The 18,423-nt window shown below is 38.0% G+C and overlaps 2 long non-coding RNA genes across 2 annotated transcripts; one reads left to right on the top strand and one right to left on the bottom strand.

Annotated features, from left to right (window-relative positions):
- Window positions 1–4,831: 4,831 nt before the first annotated feature.
- On the top strand, window positions 4,832–14,267 carry LOC141444961 (uncharacterized). The gene is made up of 2 exons (XR_012453248.1): window positions 4,832–13,575; window positions 13,708–14,267. It is a non-coding gene; the product is annotated as an uncharacterized lncRNA (long non-coding RNA).
- Window positions 14,268–16,142: 1,875 nt separating this feature from the next.
- Window positions 16,143–17,267, bottom strand: LOC141444960 (uncharacterized). Its single transcript, XR_012453247.1, has 2 exons — window positions 16,863–17,267; window positions 16,143–16,326 (listed from the first exon to the last, which is right to left on the bottom strand). It is a non-coding gene; the product is annotated as an uncharacterized lncRNA (long non-coding RNA).
- Window positions 17,268–18,423: the final 1,156 nt, after the last annotated feature.

Below are 18,423 nucleotides of genomic sequence, written 5' to 3'. Positions count from 1 at the left end.
CTGGACCTGATTTAGATGACCGTAAGTATCGGTACTCTGCTATAAATAATATAACTATGCCGTGTTTGAGCTTAATGTAGTCGTTGTCAGATGAACTTTACCTTACAATAACTAAAAACCATGAAAAAAAACGTTTTCACAAAAAATGGAACCGACTCAAAAAACCTTGACTATTTTTTTTAACTAGTTTGAAGTCGGTGCCTCAGGACAAGCCAGCAGAAGTGATTGAAGCCCAATATAGTATGTAGGTGATAGGGGTGGTGTAGGTTTATAGTTCCACTCCTGCTGGATCGTGCTGAGGCACCGACTTCAAACTAGTAGAAATTATTTTCAAGGTTTTTGAAGTCGGTTCCATTTTTGTAAAAAAGTTTTTTTATCAAAAAGATATCTAAATCAATGTGAACTTAATTAAATAAGATTAATTTATTTTCTCTTTGTGATTTGATACTGTTGATTTTATACCTACGTTAAATAAAGGCATTATTTAACGTAGCACAAATATGTACGAACTGTACAAATATGTACGAATGAAACACGTATTTTCTCAACATTTTACTTTTCTTTTCTACGAATAGATATTGTTTGAACAAATATAATTCCATCAAGAGTTTTAAATATTAAATAATAATCAAGCAAATTTTAGAGTAAAACAGTACAATTCTCAAAAGATAATTAGACGGGAGGCGCCGGCTCTGCGTTAGCTTGAATGATAGAAATTTATTCTCCGTGTGGAATTAATTAAATTTATTTCAAGACGCCACCACAAAACGTTTCTTAATATTTATTGTGTATACGATTGTTGTAAAGCAGGTTACAATAGAATTATCTCAAAACTCATATCTTCATAGAAGATTAACCGTCGAACCACCAGTGCTCTAAAATACGCAAACCGGTTAACGTGCCGCATGCCTAATTTTTTACCGCGCACCGTCTTCACTAGTAGTAAAAACCGGCCAAGAGAGTGTACGCCCAAATGAGGGTTCCGTAGCCATTACGAAAAAATAATGTAATATTTTTCCAAGGATTTCGTATTTTATACGGAATCTTCCAACTTTAGGTATATTTTATACCTTAGGCTGCTATTTACTCTTAAACTACTAATAATTCTCAAGCAAACTTAGCCGTTATAGTTTTCCTTGAAAGTTTGATAAACTTACTACCATCCTGAATTTTTCCAAATTTTTCTTCCAACCGGTTTAGATTTTAGAGGGGGGACGCTCGATTTTAATGAAAATTTACACTTTAAGTTTAAATATTTCGCAAACAATCTCTGAACGAAAAATTGTCTTAGCAAACCCCTAATGGTTTTAAAAGAACAATCCAACGATATCCCACACTATAGGGTTGAATGAGAAAAAAAAACACCTCCACTTTACGTCTATGGGAGGTACCCTAAAAAAATGTTTTTTTGAATTTTTAATTGTACTATTTTGACGGCATAGTTACAATATATCCGTGCAAAATTACAGCTTTCTAGCATTGATAGTCCTTGAGCAAAGCCGCGGCGGACGGACAGACAGACAGACAGACAGACATGGCGAAACTATAAGGGTTCCGTTTTTGCCATTTTGGCTTCGGAACCCTAAAAATGCTCCAATTCAAATGCAGTGACGCGACTCGTGCACCAACTGTAGACGCGTATTTCCAAATAAGTGCTTGAAATACAAATTGATTAATGTTTTTGAACATCTGTGTGGATAGTACGTGATAAAAAATTACTTATGAGGCACGTCACTGCGTTTCCGGTTCGTCAGCGTTTTTGCCGTGCGGGCGTAGACGGTTCGCATTGAAAACTTGACGCGTGAGGCACTTCACTGCGTTTAAAGTGCGTCAGCGTTTTTTGAGCCTAGTAGAGCCTAGGGGAGTGTGACGCATGAGAAGCGACGTGCACGTCACTGCGTTTCCGGTGCGTCAGCGCATATTCAGCCGCGGTATAGCCGAACCTTTACGTGGATATTGCGTTCGTCCGAGTGGAAAATGGCGGCCCGAGCACGAGCACGCCCGAACGCACCCGAACGCCGAAAGTATATTTGAAGGAGAGCTGAATTAATTATATTGAAGAGGTTGTATAATTATTTGAACTCGTCGGCCGGAGTACCGCCAGAGGTCGTTCAAATTATTTCAACAATTACGAGAAAGGTTTCGCGTTCATTATGAGACTTAACATTATTTTGTGCTAAACCCAATACTTATTGCCGTTGAGCGTACTTACTTCAAAACATCGCCGAATATTACACCAGGGGCCTTACAATTCGTCCCGAATCTATCAGCAGGTCTGTTGGTTTGACGAATGGCCTCTCAAGCAAAGGTATTGTGGGTTTAAGCCCCGGCTCGCCTTTTTGAGTTTTTTTTCTAAGTTCATGTGCAAAATTACATTTTAAATTTACCATGACGTTTTCGGTGAAGGAAAATACCGTGAGGAAACCTGCACAAGCTGCGAAGCAATTCCAGTGGTGTGATTTAAGTCCCCAATCCACCTGTCTTATTCTGAGAAGAGGCCTGTGCCCAGCTGTGGGACGTATGTAAGCTGATGGATATTTTGCTGACTGTCTTTAAATTACCAGATCCGCCTTTCAGGGTTTCCCGCCCATCATCACATCATATGTGGTCTACCCCTTAAAGTGAAATCGTTATTAATCGTATTAATCGTTTGCATGTCATATAACCAAAACTAAACCAAAAAGTTCTAATCTACCTACTTTTCTGGCAGTGATTTATTTTTGTTGGGGTCGCGGTTCTAACCGAACTACTTTTCTGGTACTGGTTTATTTTTTTAGGGTCACAGTTCTAACGTAATTTCAAGGGGCACCCATTATTTTTATATAAAACCCATCAGTGTTTGACCTCTTTCGCACCCGATTATAAGGTGCAGATGAGGCCAAAGTTTTAGCTTACTGGTTCAGTAACAGCCTATTCACTATAGCTTTTAATAGCCGCAGTACATTCAGTTAATCCATTTTATTATTTAGTCTTGAAATTGATGCGGAAATAATTGAGAGTAATACTTTTAAGAATTTTATTGTTAGCGTTATGTTTGAATGAAAAACCCTTTACAAAGGATTTACAGATAAGCTAATATACTATACATTAAATATTCCGGAACAATTTAAAGACAACTTGTATAAGATAAAACCTGCTTATACCTATTTACTTATATATATAAATGCATATTGAACGCCCCCATACAACTCAACTAATCACAGGTCTACTATTACAATTGCAACGACAACGAAGTACCAACCCAACACCGAGAACCCCTGACGCTCTCGGGTAAAACCGCCGTCTAATCCATGTATCGCGTCAGGCACGCAAACACCCCAGCCCTAGACGAGACGCGTCCAGGGCTGCTAACTGTACAATCATCTTAGCCTGTATATGTCCCACTGCTGGGCACAGGACTCGTCTCAAATTGGGCTTGTGTTGGGAACCCAGTGTTGGGACATTTACACAGACATTAAATTGCTTCGCAGGTTTGTGCAGGTTTCCTAACGGCGTTTTCCTTCACTGTAAAGCTCGTGGTAAATTACAAATGAATGATTTGAAATTGAAGTGAATTCGGGAAAAAGTCAGAAGTGCGAGCCCGAATTTTTAACCCTCTATCCACTGATCAGAGGCAGGTCAAACCACTAGGCCACCACGGTGTACCAACTGTACCGTTATGATACAAAAAGTAAAACCGACTTACAAAAAAAAAAAAATAAACAAAAAATGGAACGCTACAAAACCTTGAAAATATTTTTCTAGATAGGTACCTACTAGCTCGAAGTCGGTGCCTCAGCACGAGCCAGCAGGAGTGGAACAATAGTCGTCTACCTCACCTACATAGGTACTATGAATTTCAATCACTCTGCTGGCTCGTTTGCTGAGGGCACCGACTTCGAGCTAGTAGGACCATCTAGAAAAATATTTTTCAAGGGTTTTGTAATCGTTCCAAATTTTTTGTTATTTTTTTATTTTTTTGGAGTCGTTTTTAACTTTATTGTTTAAAAATTTTCTTTATTTCTCACTTTTTAGTGATATTGAAGCCAAAGTACCTACATGTCCAACGATTCCATTTAAATCCAAACACGGCTTTAGTTCCCGTTTTTTATAAAGATTTCCGTGCCTACCTTCCGGCTTCAGCAACAGATCATTCGAAAGAATCATTTAACTAAAGCTTTAGTCTTAGTCGTTTTATCTAAGTTATTAAACATGATCGTTTATAGACGCGACGCGCAGTACTTAGCTTTTACGAGTTCCATATGGCCATCTACGGTCTTCTTCATCAGGTCCAGTTTACAAAATGAATACTTTCTGAATGTAATGCTTATCTTAAGGCTAAAAATGCCAAAAATTTGCCGTAGGGTGGCTATAAAAATTTGACTTGCCCTCGATTTTTGAGTGTGGTTTTGCCTCGATTTTACCTGGGATCCCTCATCAGATCCTTATTTGCTGCTATGGGACCCTAATTGAAAGCTTCCTAGACGAATAAAAAAAAACATTAAAGGGAAAAAAAAATACAAACCGAATTGATAAGTCCTCTTTTTTTTTGAAGTCGGTTAAAGAAAGTATATCACAATGTTTTGACTTTGCGGTCATTACTAATTGTATGATTTTAAACTCGGATTTGGTTCCGGGCGACCTTGATTTAAGAGAAGCTTGATTTTTCACACAGTTACAACTTAATGCGCCTGATGACGAGACGACAGAGTCTTGAGTCTTGAGTCTTCTCGTAAACAGGAACAAAATCCGAAATTTATATCATAAATAAAGTTTATCATTAAGTATCCTCATAGAGTCCTGTACTCTAATCTAGTGGTTGACCTATGGCCTCTCGTTAGAAGATGTGTAACGTTGCGTTTTCGCATTTAAAATTTAAATTTCGCGGCACTATGACAAGTGTCATATTTCAAACTTTCGCGCGCTTCGTCTTAACATTTTGTGGTTCCCGTGACGTGAATTGGTGAGCCACTTATTGTCCTTCGTCCTTAAATCATTTCAAGTGTAGCCAGTAAATAAAACATATTTTCCATTGGTAGTTTATGGTCTGTCAGACCGAACACTTTATTCACCCAAGTTTTGCGTTTCCCTTTCTTAAATATCGTTTCAGGTTTAGAAAAAATAATCCTAGACTCCATTTCACATATTTTATATTCTAAAAAGAACATTTCTTAAATTTTGTACGTTGGCCAAAATGGTAAGATTCCGGGTTGACTGACAGAGCTGTCACTGGAAATGCTCTGGCAACACTCGTTTTTTTCGATTTGCGAGCCGAAGCGACGCGGACGCAAGAACACATTTTCCATTTTTTCTATAAAGACTGTCTTTTCTCATTTCCACTTTTTCAAGTTAAATCTTATTTAATGTCGACAACAAACCCATAAATCGGCGATGGAAGATCGACGGGTTGGCGGGTCCAGCACATACATTTTTTTATGCACGATTTCCACGTGTTTGCGGTAAGTGTTTTCGCCTTGCTTTCCTATGTTTTTCCTTCTTCCAAATAATTTTATAAATACGGTGTGGGCACGCCCTTCATGTTCCACCTTTTCCGTTCTGTCTCTAAGACTTTTGTTTTCCTTCGCTTACAGGCTGGAGGGGATTTTACTGATGTTTTACTGAGGTTTTAACTGAAATTTAACTGCAAGATTTAACAGTATTTTAACTGGATCTAACCGGAATTCTCGGGTTTTCTTCCTCGGGGTTTTATCCCGCATCCCTTCATCTCAACATCATCATTCTTCATGAGAAGAAGACAGACGCATGATCCAAGCATGAAGGCAAACGCTTAGCTCCGGGGCATCACATCGTGGCGGCAGTGGCAGAACAACGAGGCTCCCGAGATCACCGCCGGAGGAAACCGGAGGGAGTACCCGGCGTGGGGCCACGCCCTGTCCCATGAGGTGGGCCCAAATGTTTATTTTCTCTTGAGATGAAAATTTAAATTAGTCGTAATTTTACACAAATGGTGGTATAACGTTATTAGGGAATCTGATTACACATAACATTTAAGTTAGTTTAACTTCCTACCTGTAGCGAGAACCGACCCTGATGTAAACTATAGTTTAAATGCTCGGCTTTTGAATATCACAACTTCGGTGTATGTGTGCCTCTGACGATTCCAGAAAAATAAATCTGAAATATTTACCCAGGTCTGATTTTTTATTTATTTTTCCCAATTTTCCTGATAATACAATTTTCCACAGATTTTCTTCCTTTTCACATTTTCTTTGTGACCCCACTAATTTACCCCGTTTTCAGTGAGGTTGCAAATGGCGCCCACTTTCCCTTTATTTTGGTAGGAATTCTTTTCCTTTCTTTTGAGTAGGAGTTATACCACCATTACATGTGTTTGTTAAATTAAATTTTAACTTGTAGCGTTAACTACTTTTCATATCAGTAATTAAGTTTAAATTCACTGATGGTTTGTGTATGTGCACATTTTGTGTTTTAATTGTCAGTAATACACTGAATATTTAATTGTGTTATTTGTGTACTAGTAAAAGTTTTATTTTCACTAATACACAAATTCATAAACCTTTATGATTTCTTAAAATTTGTTTGCATAGTCGAGTAGTGAGTAGGTGAGTGTTTTAGTGACTTATTGGTTGGTACAGGTTCGCTCAGCTAAGCTGTACAGGTTCGCTCAGCTAAGCTGGCGGCCATTTTGTGTACAATTTTAGTTGCCACGCCCTAAAACACTACACTGAATTTATACCTCTCAATCTGTGTGTATTTCTTTCGGGTTTCTGTGATTAAGTACCCATATTAACCTTCATATTTTTAATGAAAACATTTTTGTCCTTCGGGTAAAAATTTCTGAAAATTTAATTGACTTTCATATTTAATAATAGCATAAAGTGTCCTTCAGATAATTTCTGTTCAGTTGAGAGACACTCAATTGAAGAACTTTCATATATTTTATTACATTCTCAGTGTGTTTTGTGTTCATAGCATTTTATTTTAACCTTTTAGTAGACAATTGTTTAAACAGTTTTTTTTCTAAGACAAAGTTACATCAAAATTACATTGCACTTTACTTCCTTTTCCAAATAGTTGAGTAATAATAGTAATAAATAACATGACTGAACAAATCTAAGACTGAATTCTCATTAGTGGTACATAGTGTAAAAATTTGCAGTATAGAAGCTCAGTATAAATTTTCAACTGAGTCATAAGAACCTTGCTTTGTCTGAATCACATACTTGTTAACAATAAGACATCATAATCTCAAAGTACATAAAGTGTTGCATTGATTAATAGTACAGAAGCGCACCATAGTTTTCATTGAGTTTAATAACTTTTGTCGAAGTGTTTCATTTTATTAACTTTTATTTAGTACATGAGCTTTATAGCTATTGTAGTACAGAAGCACACTGCAGTTTGTACCAAGTTACATAAATTTTGTTGGAACAATTTTCTTTAGTAATTAATATTGTTTTTATAATAATAAGTGTTGCTGTAGTAAGTTCATAGTACAGAATCTCGCCATACTTTTCTGGAGTGTAACAACTTTTGGTTTTGATACTTATGTGCATATTTATTTATTGTTGTGTATTGTGGTACAGCATCTCACTGTGATTTTATTAAGTCACAAGAATTTATTTTAATTTTGAATGGTTGACATTAATGGTTAAGCCATAGAATTTAGGAACATTTATTGTGAGTTTTACCACCATTTTTGTTCGCGTTTAACTTTTAATTTTTCAAAATGGTAGGAACGCGTAGCAATCCGAATGTTGAGGATGACCCTGCTCAGGTGCCGGAAGAGGCACTGAATAAACCAAAAATAAATATTAAACAAGAGGTAGAGTCACCTATTCCTACAAATATTGTGTGCTCGGGTGATAGAGATTTATCCAAATGGAAAGTCAGATTTAATGGTACTGGTGATCCTAGGTCGTTCCTGGAGAACATTGAGGAGCTGCAGGCTGCCTTTTGTGTTTCGGATGAGAAGCTTTTCCAGTCTGCATCATTGTTGTTTGTAGACAAGGGTTTAATTTGGTTGAGAGGTGTTCGGTCACAGGTCACATCTTGGACGGAGCTCAAGGATTTGTTATTAGAGGAGTTCGACTCTGTTGATTTTGACTATAGGTTGAAAGGGGAGATTCGGGCCCGCACTCAAGGTGCCGATGAACCTGTACATATTTACATTGCTGTCATGTCCTGCCTTTTCAGCAGGCTGCGTGTGCCTTTAGGTGAAGAAGAAAAACTGGAGATTCTTTTGCACAACATTAGGCCGAGCCTTGGTCAACAGTTAGCATTGGTTGAAGTTCGGTCTGTGGCAGAGCTTAAGGCGAAATGTAGGTTGTTAGAGTCAGCTAAGCAGCGAGCCAATTTATTTACTGAGCCTCCAAAACTTACATTGAGTCCAGAGTATTCTTACAGTGGAAAGTCAAAGCCAGCAGTAGCGGCCGTTGTTCAACAACCAGTTCCAGTGAAGAAGGCACCGGTGCAAAAACCTGTTTGTTACAAATGTGGAAAGACTGATCATTCTTTTAGGAAGTGTAGGGCAACACCTACTTCTGTTAAATGTTTCAAGTGTGGGGAACAAGGTTTCACAGTTCTAAATTGTCCTAAGTGTGTAAATTCAAAAAACTAGTTTCTAACCGAAGCAAATGTAACGGTGATCAGTTAAGTTCAGTTGCTAAGTTTTACAGTTTTAAATCTATTGCTTCGGTTTTATTCTCACCTGATCCTAATGACATTAGACCACATTTAAATATTTTTATTAACAATTTTGAAGTGTGTGGACTATTAGATTCTGGTGCTTGTATTTCCATTTTGGGGAATAATTCTCACCTTCAATTAATTAAATTTGGCTTTGACTGGCATGAAACATCTCACACATCATGTAGTGTTGCGAATGGGGTAAATTGTAAAACAATTGGGTACATGTTTGTCCCAGTTACCTTTAATAATATAACCAAGGTTATAAAGTTTCATCTCATTCCAACTATAGTTTCAAATATCATTTTGGGTTGCGACTTTTGGAAGGAATTTAACTTAGCACCTGAAATTTTTGATAAAATTAACTATAGATACCCCTCTGATTCCTTGTTTTCTTTGAATGCCATTAATTCTGACCAGATACACACTTTACAAGGTTTTGACGATTTAGGTTCGGAGAAGAAGGAGTTAGCTGAGTCTATTATAAATAAATTTCATGACATTTCTTTTGAAAGTAAAGGTCTGGGTAGGACGCATTTAACACAACATTTTATTGATACGGGAGAGGCAGCTCCCCTGCGTACGAGGCAGTACCCTTTGTCACCAGAGAAGAAGATCGCTTTGAACGCAGAGTTGGACCGGATGCTGGAGCTAGACGTAGTCACGCCTAGCGAAGGTGCTTGGAACAACCCTGCTCTCCTAGTACAGAAGGCAAATGGTGACTGGAGGTTTTGCTTAGACTGTCGAAAACTGAATGCAGTAACAAAGGGTGATGCTTATAACATGCCTTACATTCCCGAGATTTTAGATAGCTTGAAAGAAGCTCGGTATTTATCCTCAATCGATTTGAGTTCCAGCTTTTGGCAAATTCCTTTACATCCAGATTCACAGGAGAAAACAAGTTTTACAGTTCCAGGTCGTGGTCTTTTTAAGTTTAAGGTTATGCCTTTTGGTCTTTGTGGAGCTCCAGCCAGACAACAAAGATTGATGGATGCTTTAGTTGGTTACAATTTTTGCAGCGACATTGAAAATGGCAGGGTATTTTGTTATGTAGATGACATCATCATTGTTAGCTCAGATTTTGATACACATTTACTTCTTTTAAACAGGGTTTTGGAGAAATTGCGGTCCGCTAATTTAACAATAAATTTTAAAAAGTCCAATTTTTTTAGGAGTTCCCTGAAATATTTAGGATATGTGATTGACGAGTTTGGTCTTCGGACAGATCCTGAAAAGGTGGCTGCTATTTTAAATTTTCCAACTCCAGGATCTGCGAAGGATGTCAAGGTTTTCTTAGGAACTTGTTCCTGGTATCGGCGGTTTATCCGAAATTTCTCCACAGTTGCTGCCCCTTTAAACAGATTAACTAGCAAAGGAAAGAAGGCTCCTCCGTTCACCTGGAGTGAGGAAGCAGAAACTGCATTTAATACCCTGAAGAACTTACTTGTGTCTGCTCCTATTTTAGCTGTCCCGGATTTTACTAAACCATTTTCAGTACACTGCGACGCTTCTGCTTATGGTATAGGTGGAATGCTGTCCCAAAACATCAATGGTATTGATCACCCTGTTGCCTACGTGAGTCGCGCGTTGTCTAAGAGTGAACAGAACTACAGTGCAACAGAGAGAGAAGCCCTTGCTGTCATCTTTGTCGTTGAAAAATTTCAGGCATATCTCGGTTCACGTCCATTCAAGGTGATTACAGATCATGCAGCCTTGAAGTGGTTCATGAATTTGGAGAATCCCACAGGCCGATTGGCAAGGTGGGGGTGTAGGCTCTCTCAATTTAATTTCGAGATCGAACATAGGCGAGGCACTGACAACGTCGTTCCAGATGCTCTTTCGAGACTTTTGAAAGTTGATGCCATTAATGTTTCTCCGTCGGACGCAGTTGCAGATCCTTGGTATGACAGAGTTCTAAAGGGTTGTATTGACTTTCCTGCAAATTTTCCAAATTTTTCCGTTAAGGATGCGAAGTTGTACAGATATTGTAAAAGTAAATACAACCTTTTGAACGAGTTTGACTGGAAGGAGGTAGTTAGGAAGGGAGATAGGCAGGCTATTTTAAAAGAGAACCACTGTGACCCTACCGCAGCACATTTTGGCGTTTTTAAAACCCATAGGAGATTGTGTCTTCGTTACTTTTGGCCGGGGATGCACAAAGACGTTGTCGAGTTTGTTAAGTCCTGTGACAGCTGTGCAGCTTACAAGCACTCCACTAAAGGCACAGCTGGTTTGATGGGTCAGCCCAAAGTTTGCCATAGGCCTTTTCAAGTTCTCTCTGTAGATTTAGTTGGTCCTTTGCCTCGCTCAAATTCCGGATTCACATTTTTGTTGGTTGTTACCTGTTGTTTCTCTAAATACACATTTTTGTTCCCACTTCGGCGTGCTACCAGTGCGTTAGTAGCTAGACATTTTGAAAACAATATCATTCTGGTTCATGGGGTTCCAGAAACCGTAATTGCAGATAACGGTGTGCAGTTTACGGGATCTGAATTCCGAGCCATGATTCAACGCTATAATATTCCTAACTTGCACTACACGCCACGCTACACGCCGCAAGTTAATTTGGTAGAGAGATTTAATAAAACAGTCATGGTAGCAGTTTCATCCTATGTAAAGGATAACCATAGATCCTGGGACCAAAATCTCTGCAAAATTCAATTTGCCATAAATAGTGCCATTAATGAAAGTACTAATTTTTCACCATTTTTCTTAGTTCATGCCAGAGAGCCAGTAATTAATGGTAAATTTTACAGAGATTCCGACAAGGCTTATGAACCTGGTATGCCACGAGAAGAGTATGCGGGAGAATTTGGTCACATGGCTAACATTTTCGAAGAGGTGAGAGGACATTTGTTAAAGGCTCACGCTACCAATTCCAAGTATTATAACTTGAGGAGGCGGCCAGCCAAGTTTAAAGAGGGAGATTTTGTTTGGAAGCGTACTTTTGTGCAAAGCGACGCCAGTAAATTTAAAATGGCGAAGCTGGCACCTAAATACGAAAAGTGCAGGGTAAAGAAGGTACTCTCACCCTTGGTGTACGAGTTAGAACGACTTGATGGTCAGGGTATAGGTACCTGGCACATCAAGGATTTTAAAACTTAGTTCTAACTCGGGTTTTGGTCGTTAAGTTGTTTAGTTTTGGGGTGTTGAGTAGGTTGGGTTGTTGAGAAAATTTTGGGGTGTTGAGTAAAATCGGTCGTGAGTAGAGTTTGGGTTGTTGCGGTGATGTAGATATGTCAGTGGTTATTTTCAAAGTGTCAACACAGGTTATGTAGTTGTACACCGAAAGGTTGCTAGGAAATGATGAACAAGTTTATTGATTCATTATTGGTAAGATTGCTGTTGTATGTGTGTATATGTATAAGAGAGTATGAAAGGAAGCTTGTATGCATGATGTATGTTAGGAGATTTTTAGCTGAGAAGAGTATGACTGTGAAGAAAATAACAAGATAACGATGACTGCCTACTCACTGTTGTTGAATTGAATATAATTTTGTAACTAATAGGAATTCAATTTATCTTTTCTTGGCCAGTAATTTTGTGGCAAAGTTTCGGGATTGGATGTTTCCATTTTGAACAATTTATGGCTGAGTTGGTTGCTAGGTCTTTAAGTTAACATTTTGGGAAACTTAAGACTGTTTAGCTATTGGAAATTTTAGGTGGTGATTTTGGAACCTTGACGGATATTTTGAAAGTTAGGTAGAGGATTTATTTAGTATTGTGGTGGATGTTATGGAAGTGTTAAGTGGAGGTTTTGAGTTTTTGGTGGTTAGTTGGAAGATTTGTAGCTGGATGTTTGTAAGTTTTTCTTACGGCTATTATTTGAGAGTTTTTTTTCGTAGTCTGGAGATTTTGCTGTTTGGAAGTTGAGTGGTTGTTGGAAAGTTTCTGGTTAGTGTAGATAGGTGGATTGGTTTGGTTGGATACTGTTTAGTGTTTTTTTTTCATGGTTGGTTTTATAACATCTTCGCCCGGACTGGCAGACATTGGTTGCAAGTGATGTGTCCTGGCTTGCTGGAATTTTTTGGAATGGATAGTTACTGGAATGGAAAGGTTTAGATTTAGTTAGGAATATTCCTATATTTTACTAGGAATTTTCTGTTAAGTTTGTTAAATTTTATTTAACGGTAGAAATTCCGTCCTGATTTTGTTTGGTTTCTGTTGTTTTCCCAGGTGATCGGAGTAGGTTACCTGTTATCTTAGATTAGAGATAAGATTTTGGGTAAATATTTTAGACTTGTTCTAGGAGTAAGTCGCTGGGACAGCGACAGGTTCACATCTATGTGAACCTTTCCCTTGGAGAGGGGGTATTGTAACGTTGCGTTTTCGCATTTAAAATTTAAATTTCGCGGCACTATGACAAGTGTCATATTTCAAACTTTCGCGCGCTTCGTCTTAACATTTTGTGGTTCCCGTGACGTGAATTGGTGAGCCACTTATTGTCCTTCGTCCTTAAATCATTTCAAGTGTAGCCAGTAAATAAAACATATTTTCCATTGGTAGTTTATGGTCTGTCAGACCGAACACTTTATTCACCCAAGTTTTGCGTTTCCCTTTCTTAAATATCGTTTCAGGTTTAGAAAAAATAATCCTAGACTCCATTTCACATATTTTATATTCTAAAAAGAACATTTCTTAAATTTTGTACGTTGGCCAAAATGGTAAGATTCCGGGTTGACTGACAGAGCTGTCACTGGAAATGCTCTGGCAACACTCGTTCTTTTCGATTTGCGAGCCGAAGCGACGCGGACGCAAGAACACATTTTCCATTTTTTCTATAAAGACTGTCTTTTCTCATTTCCACTTTTTCAAGTTAAATCTTATTTAATGTCGACAACAAACCCATAAATCGGCGATGGAAGATCGACGGGTTGGCGGGTCCAGCACATACATTTTTTTATGCACGATTTCCACGTGTTTGCGGTAAGTGTTTTCGCCTTGCTTTCCTATGTTTTTCCTTCTTCCAAATAATTTTATAAATACGGTGTGGGCACGCCCTTCATGTTCCACCTTTTCCGTTCTGTCTCTAAGACTTTTGTTTTCCTTCGCTTACAGGCTGGAGGGGATTTTACTGATGTTTTACTGAGGTTTTAACTGAAATTTAACTGCAAGATTTAACAGTATTTTAACTGGATCTAACCGGAATTCTCGGGTTTTCTTCCTCGGGGTTTTATCCCGCATCCCTTCATCTCAACATCATCATTCTTCATGAGAAGAAGACAGACGCATGATCCAAGCATGAAGGCAAACGCTTAGCTCCGGGGCATCACATCGTGGCGGCAGTGGCAGAACAACGAGGCTCCCGAGATCACCGCCGGAGGAAACCGGAGGGAGTACCCGGCGTGGGGCCACGCCCTGTCCCATGAGGTGGGCCCAAATGTTTATTTTCTCTTGAGATGAAAATTTAAATTAGTCGTAATTTTACACAAATGGTGGTATAACGTTATTAGGGAATCTGATTACACATAACATTTAAGTTAGTTTAACTTCCTACCTGTAGCGAGAACCGACCCTGATGTAAACTATAGTTTAAATGCTCGGCTTTTGAATATCACAACTTCGGTGTATGTGTGCCTCTGACGATTCCAGAAAAATAAATCTGAAATATTTACCCAGGTCTGATTTTTTATTTATTTTTCCCAATTTTCCTGATAATACAATTTTCCACAGATTTTCTTCCTTTTCACATTTTCTTTGTGACCCCACTAATTTACCCCGTTTTCAGTGAGGTTGCAATAGTCATGGTATCGAGAGAACATTCACATCCAAATCGGTCATCCATTTGAGAGACTACAACGCGCGCCCCCAAAACTAACGTACAGACTTGGCGAAAAAACTTTATACAGTGCTTATAACTAAAACGCGGTAGCTAATACTGAAAACGAATCGATATTTGCTTAAAAGTATTCCAGCTATTTTTTTATGTATGTCGTCAGATGAATAATATTTTTTAGTAATTTTAGTGACAGCCCTGTGTTGCCGCCAGGGCTGCCTCCTCGCAATCGCGCCACTTCTTTTATTGAGTGCGCCCCGAGGGGGCGTAATTGCAGCGCGCCTGCATCTCCGCAACACAGTTATAGGCATTTTGAGTATCGTTTTGTGCTAGATGCACTCCCGGCTAACTCCAGCCAGGTGCATTTATTAAGTCGGTGTACGTCTTGGGCAACTTTATACCGTGTTGCGCCTGATTGCACCGCGCTATGCATATTTATGCACACGTGCGCTGCGAGCCTCTGTAGTGGATAAAGAGTGAATCCATTTGCAAGTTTGATGATAGGTGGTTTGTTATTTCCTTTGATATTTGTTGTTGGGTGTCATTAGGAAGCAGTCGTTTACCTAATACAGGGTTTTTGTAACCTAAAATGTACTTACATATTAAAAAGCCTTATTGAAGATACCTATTCAATTCACGTAACATGCTGTAATTTAATTGCTTGTCTTTTGGGTGTTATACTTCATTGGTTAAAATTAGAAGACTGGTTAGATCATTTACCCAAAATCGTTATTTCTTAGTAGCAAAATTTCCATTTGCGTTTTTCCTCAAATGCTTTTTCCCAATATGCTTTTTGACTGAAGCTTTTTTCACAATCGCAGTTTTTCTCAATTTTAATCGACACAGAAACAGTGTCGAAGGAGCTCCGCTTAAGCGGAGCTCCTACTTTTGTGTGGTTTTGGCCCTTCGCGCCAATGCAATTTTAACATAACCTAAACCTACCAATGTCTCTGTGGCAATTAAATTTGGGAAAAATGCTGTGTATTTGAAAATAAGTCAGTAAAAATTATATTTGGAACAAAGCATTTGGGAAAAATACGAAGGAAATTTGTACTAGAAAGGGAATAAAGGTTTTGGGGAAATTATTTAACCATCCCATCAAAGACTACAGTATATATAGGGAGATAGACGGGTATCTCAGAACTTGTATTGGTTTGTATGGAAAGAGGTGCCATCTAGTTCTCATTGTTAAAGCTCGCGCCTATGCATGTGTGCGTGCGTACGCTTACGTATACATAGCTATCTATACAATTAATGTTTCATGCTCAGTTATTGCTGGGTAATATAATGCATTACTTCTTTTGTTGAAATAAGTCTGATGAAATTTCCGGTTTCCATACATTGTTCATGATTTCGTATTTCAATAATGTATAGAAACCACAATTTTTTTTAGATTTATTTCAACAAAAGAGTAAATGCACTATACTACCCAGCGTTAACTGAGCATGAAACACAAATTTTATATTAAGTCCTAAATTTCATCCTGTAGATTATCAATATTACGCCTATAGATAAAATTAAGTAAAAATGTATGAGATAGTGCAAAATAGAAGAAGACAACTAAGTTCACGGCACTTAGGAAATTTTACTATAAAAATCAGTACTTACCAAATGTTAATATACCACGTATTACTTTTAATGGTCTTACTACTATTTTGCTTAGATCTCTGCGCTATGACGGGTTGGGATAAAAAGCAAGGGAAGCAAAAGGTTTTAATTCAGTTTCATCAATCGCCATTTATTAATATATAAGTTTTTGCAATAGACTATGCATGTTAAGCACATGTAAAATGTGACTAAGGGGCTATCCAGGTAAACAATATCACCACCAACATTCTGAACCCACGTTCGAAATCTGTTCATTTCCTTCGCCGGATCTGGGAATGCATGAAGACTTACACCTAAAAATAAAAATAAGTTATGTTATACTCTTTTTTCAGATTCATAAAAAGCACAAGTGCACACTTGTTCTTACATATAATGTGCAATTGTGCTTTATTCTCATAAAACAAATTTGAACTTGTGCCACAAAAGAAAAAAAGGAACCCCATAAATGATCACATATATGATCCCTTATAATATAGGTATATAAAGGCTTATATGATCTGTCTGTCTTTTAAGACCTTTTTTCTCTGGAAAGCGCAGAGGTAGCCTCATCATCATTCCATCTGTTATCCTTAATCAGAGACATAGGGCTCTCAGCATATTTTTCGGCATAATAACGATGTGATACGATGGCTGTGGTGCCAAAAACATTGATCAAAATAAGAAACCCTATTTCAACAACGGTTAATGATTATTATTAACCTTTTAAATACAGTTAGAATGTATACCTAGCGATATCATTCGCCTTTGCCAAGCTTACTTCAATAGGTATTTTATGAGAGACTGAAAGCTCAACCTTACAATTGGTAAACTAATTTATTAGAATGGTTACCTTTTCCACTTCTCGTCATGCATCCAGGCACGCAGCAAATGAGAAAAGACATAATATTTAACAATTACGTTCAGTAGATAATAGATACTAAAATCAGTCTATCTCGTCTCGACGCTAAATCAGAGGAGAATTTAACGGAGGAGGAAGCACTAAAACACAAATGAAAACACAACTCACTAAAAAAACGGCAAAAAAAGGTTGGAAAAACTGTAAAACCACAAGTTTTCTAAAACTTTGCAGACATAACCGACATTTTGTTTTTTTTACCTCGGAAAAGCAATGACAGATACAGCGGGGCTACTACGTAAATCGAAACTCGAAGTTCGTATTGTACCGTCCCTCTCACTCTCGTATTAAGTAGTATAAGTGTCAGAGGGACCGCACGACACGAACATCGAGTTTCGAGTTTCATAGTAGCCCTGCATTACTTCGTCGCATAGACGACAACAGCGAAGAAATACTTTCGGTCGGAAAAACGGAAATGTCAATTTCTTGAGCAAGCTCGAGAATGTATGGTTGTAAATATGTACAAATATTAAGACAGAGTTTAAAAGAATGAAATTGAAACTGATACATCAACATTATAAAAAGTCGAAATATCTCAAAACGGTTGCATTTTATTAACCTATTTTACTTTTTCTCGAATGTCTAAGTGCATCACATTCCGTTCATATCTATATTTTTACGACATACAATCTGATGTGTATCTCTATGGAAACGTTTATAGACTGATTGTTCTGTCGAATAATGTGTATTTTTAGCTGAATAAAGCCAAGTTTTCTTATTATTGGTTCTCATTTACGTATCAATTTATTCAGCTAAAATTTGTATCGAAACGAATGAAGAAAAATCTGCAACATGACGGAAGACAAAGAAAATAAATCTATCCCAAACATGTCACGCTATCTCCGCCCCTGAGCGATTCGAAGATGAACCAAGTGCTCCTGCATCCGATCTAAAATGGACACATTGGTATTTCACTTTTCAAAATTTCTTATCCGAAGAATGTACTCCCACGCCGGAGACTCAATGAAGTTGAAGCTTCTTGTCAATCACCTTTCACCTACAATATTTTCGTACATACGTGCATGCAAAACCTACGACGAAGCCGTTAGTCTCTTAGAAAAATTATACGTAAAGCCCAAAAATGAAATACTCGCCAGGCACATGTTGGCGACGCGAAGGCAAAGAGCGGATGAATCAATAAAAGAATATATACAAGCACTTAAACTTCTTGCACTCGAGTGTCATTTCACTAATGTATCGGCAGAAGAACATCAAAAACAATCAATGAGAGGAGCATTTATAGCGGTATTAGTTCCCAGAAAATAAGAGAGAGACTGCTAGAGAAGTTAAACCTGAGTCTAGACGAAGCCGTCAATTTAGCAATTTCCCTTGAAGATGCTGGAATAAATTCACAAGCTTTCGGGACCACTAATACACTAAATCTCAATGCTTTACCAGATTCTGAAAGACCAAATAATAACTTAGCGGCATCTACATCCTCCTTTCATCCGAATTCAAAGAGACGCTGCTTCTTTTGTGGTGGAAATGTTCATCA

The sequence above is a fragment of the Choristoneura fumiferana genome, unplaced genomic scaffold, assembly GCF_025370935.1.
Source record: "Choristoneura fumiferana unplaced genomic scaffold, NRCan_CFum_1 Sck3bRy_102;HRSCAF=287_pilon, whole genome shotgun sequence".
Lineage (NCBI taxonomy): Eukaryota > Metazoa > Arthropoda > Insecta > Lepidoptera > Tortricidae > Choristoneura > Choristoneura fumiferana.
Note: the sequence above shows the minus strand (reverse complement) of the source record. Positions and strands in the feature narration are given on the sequence as shown.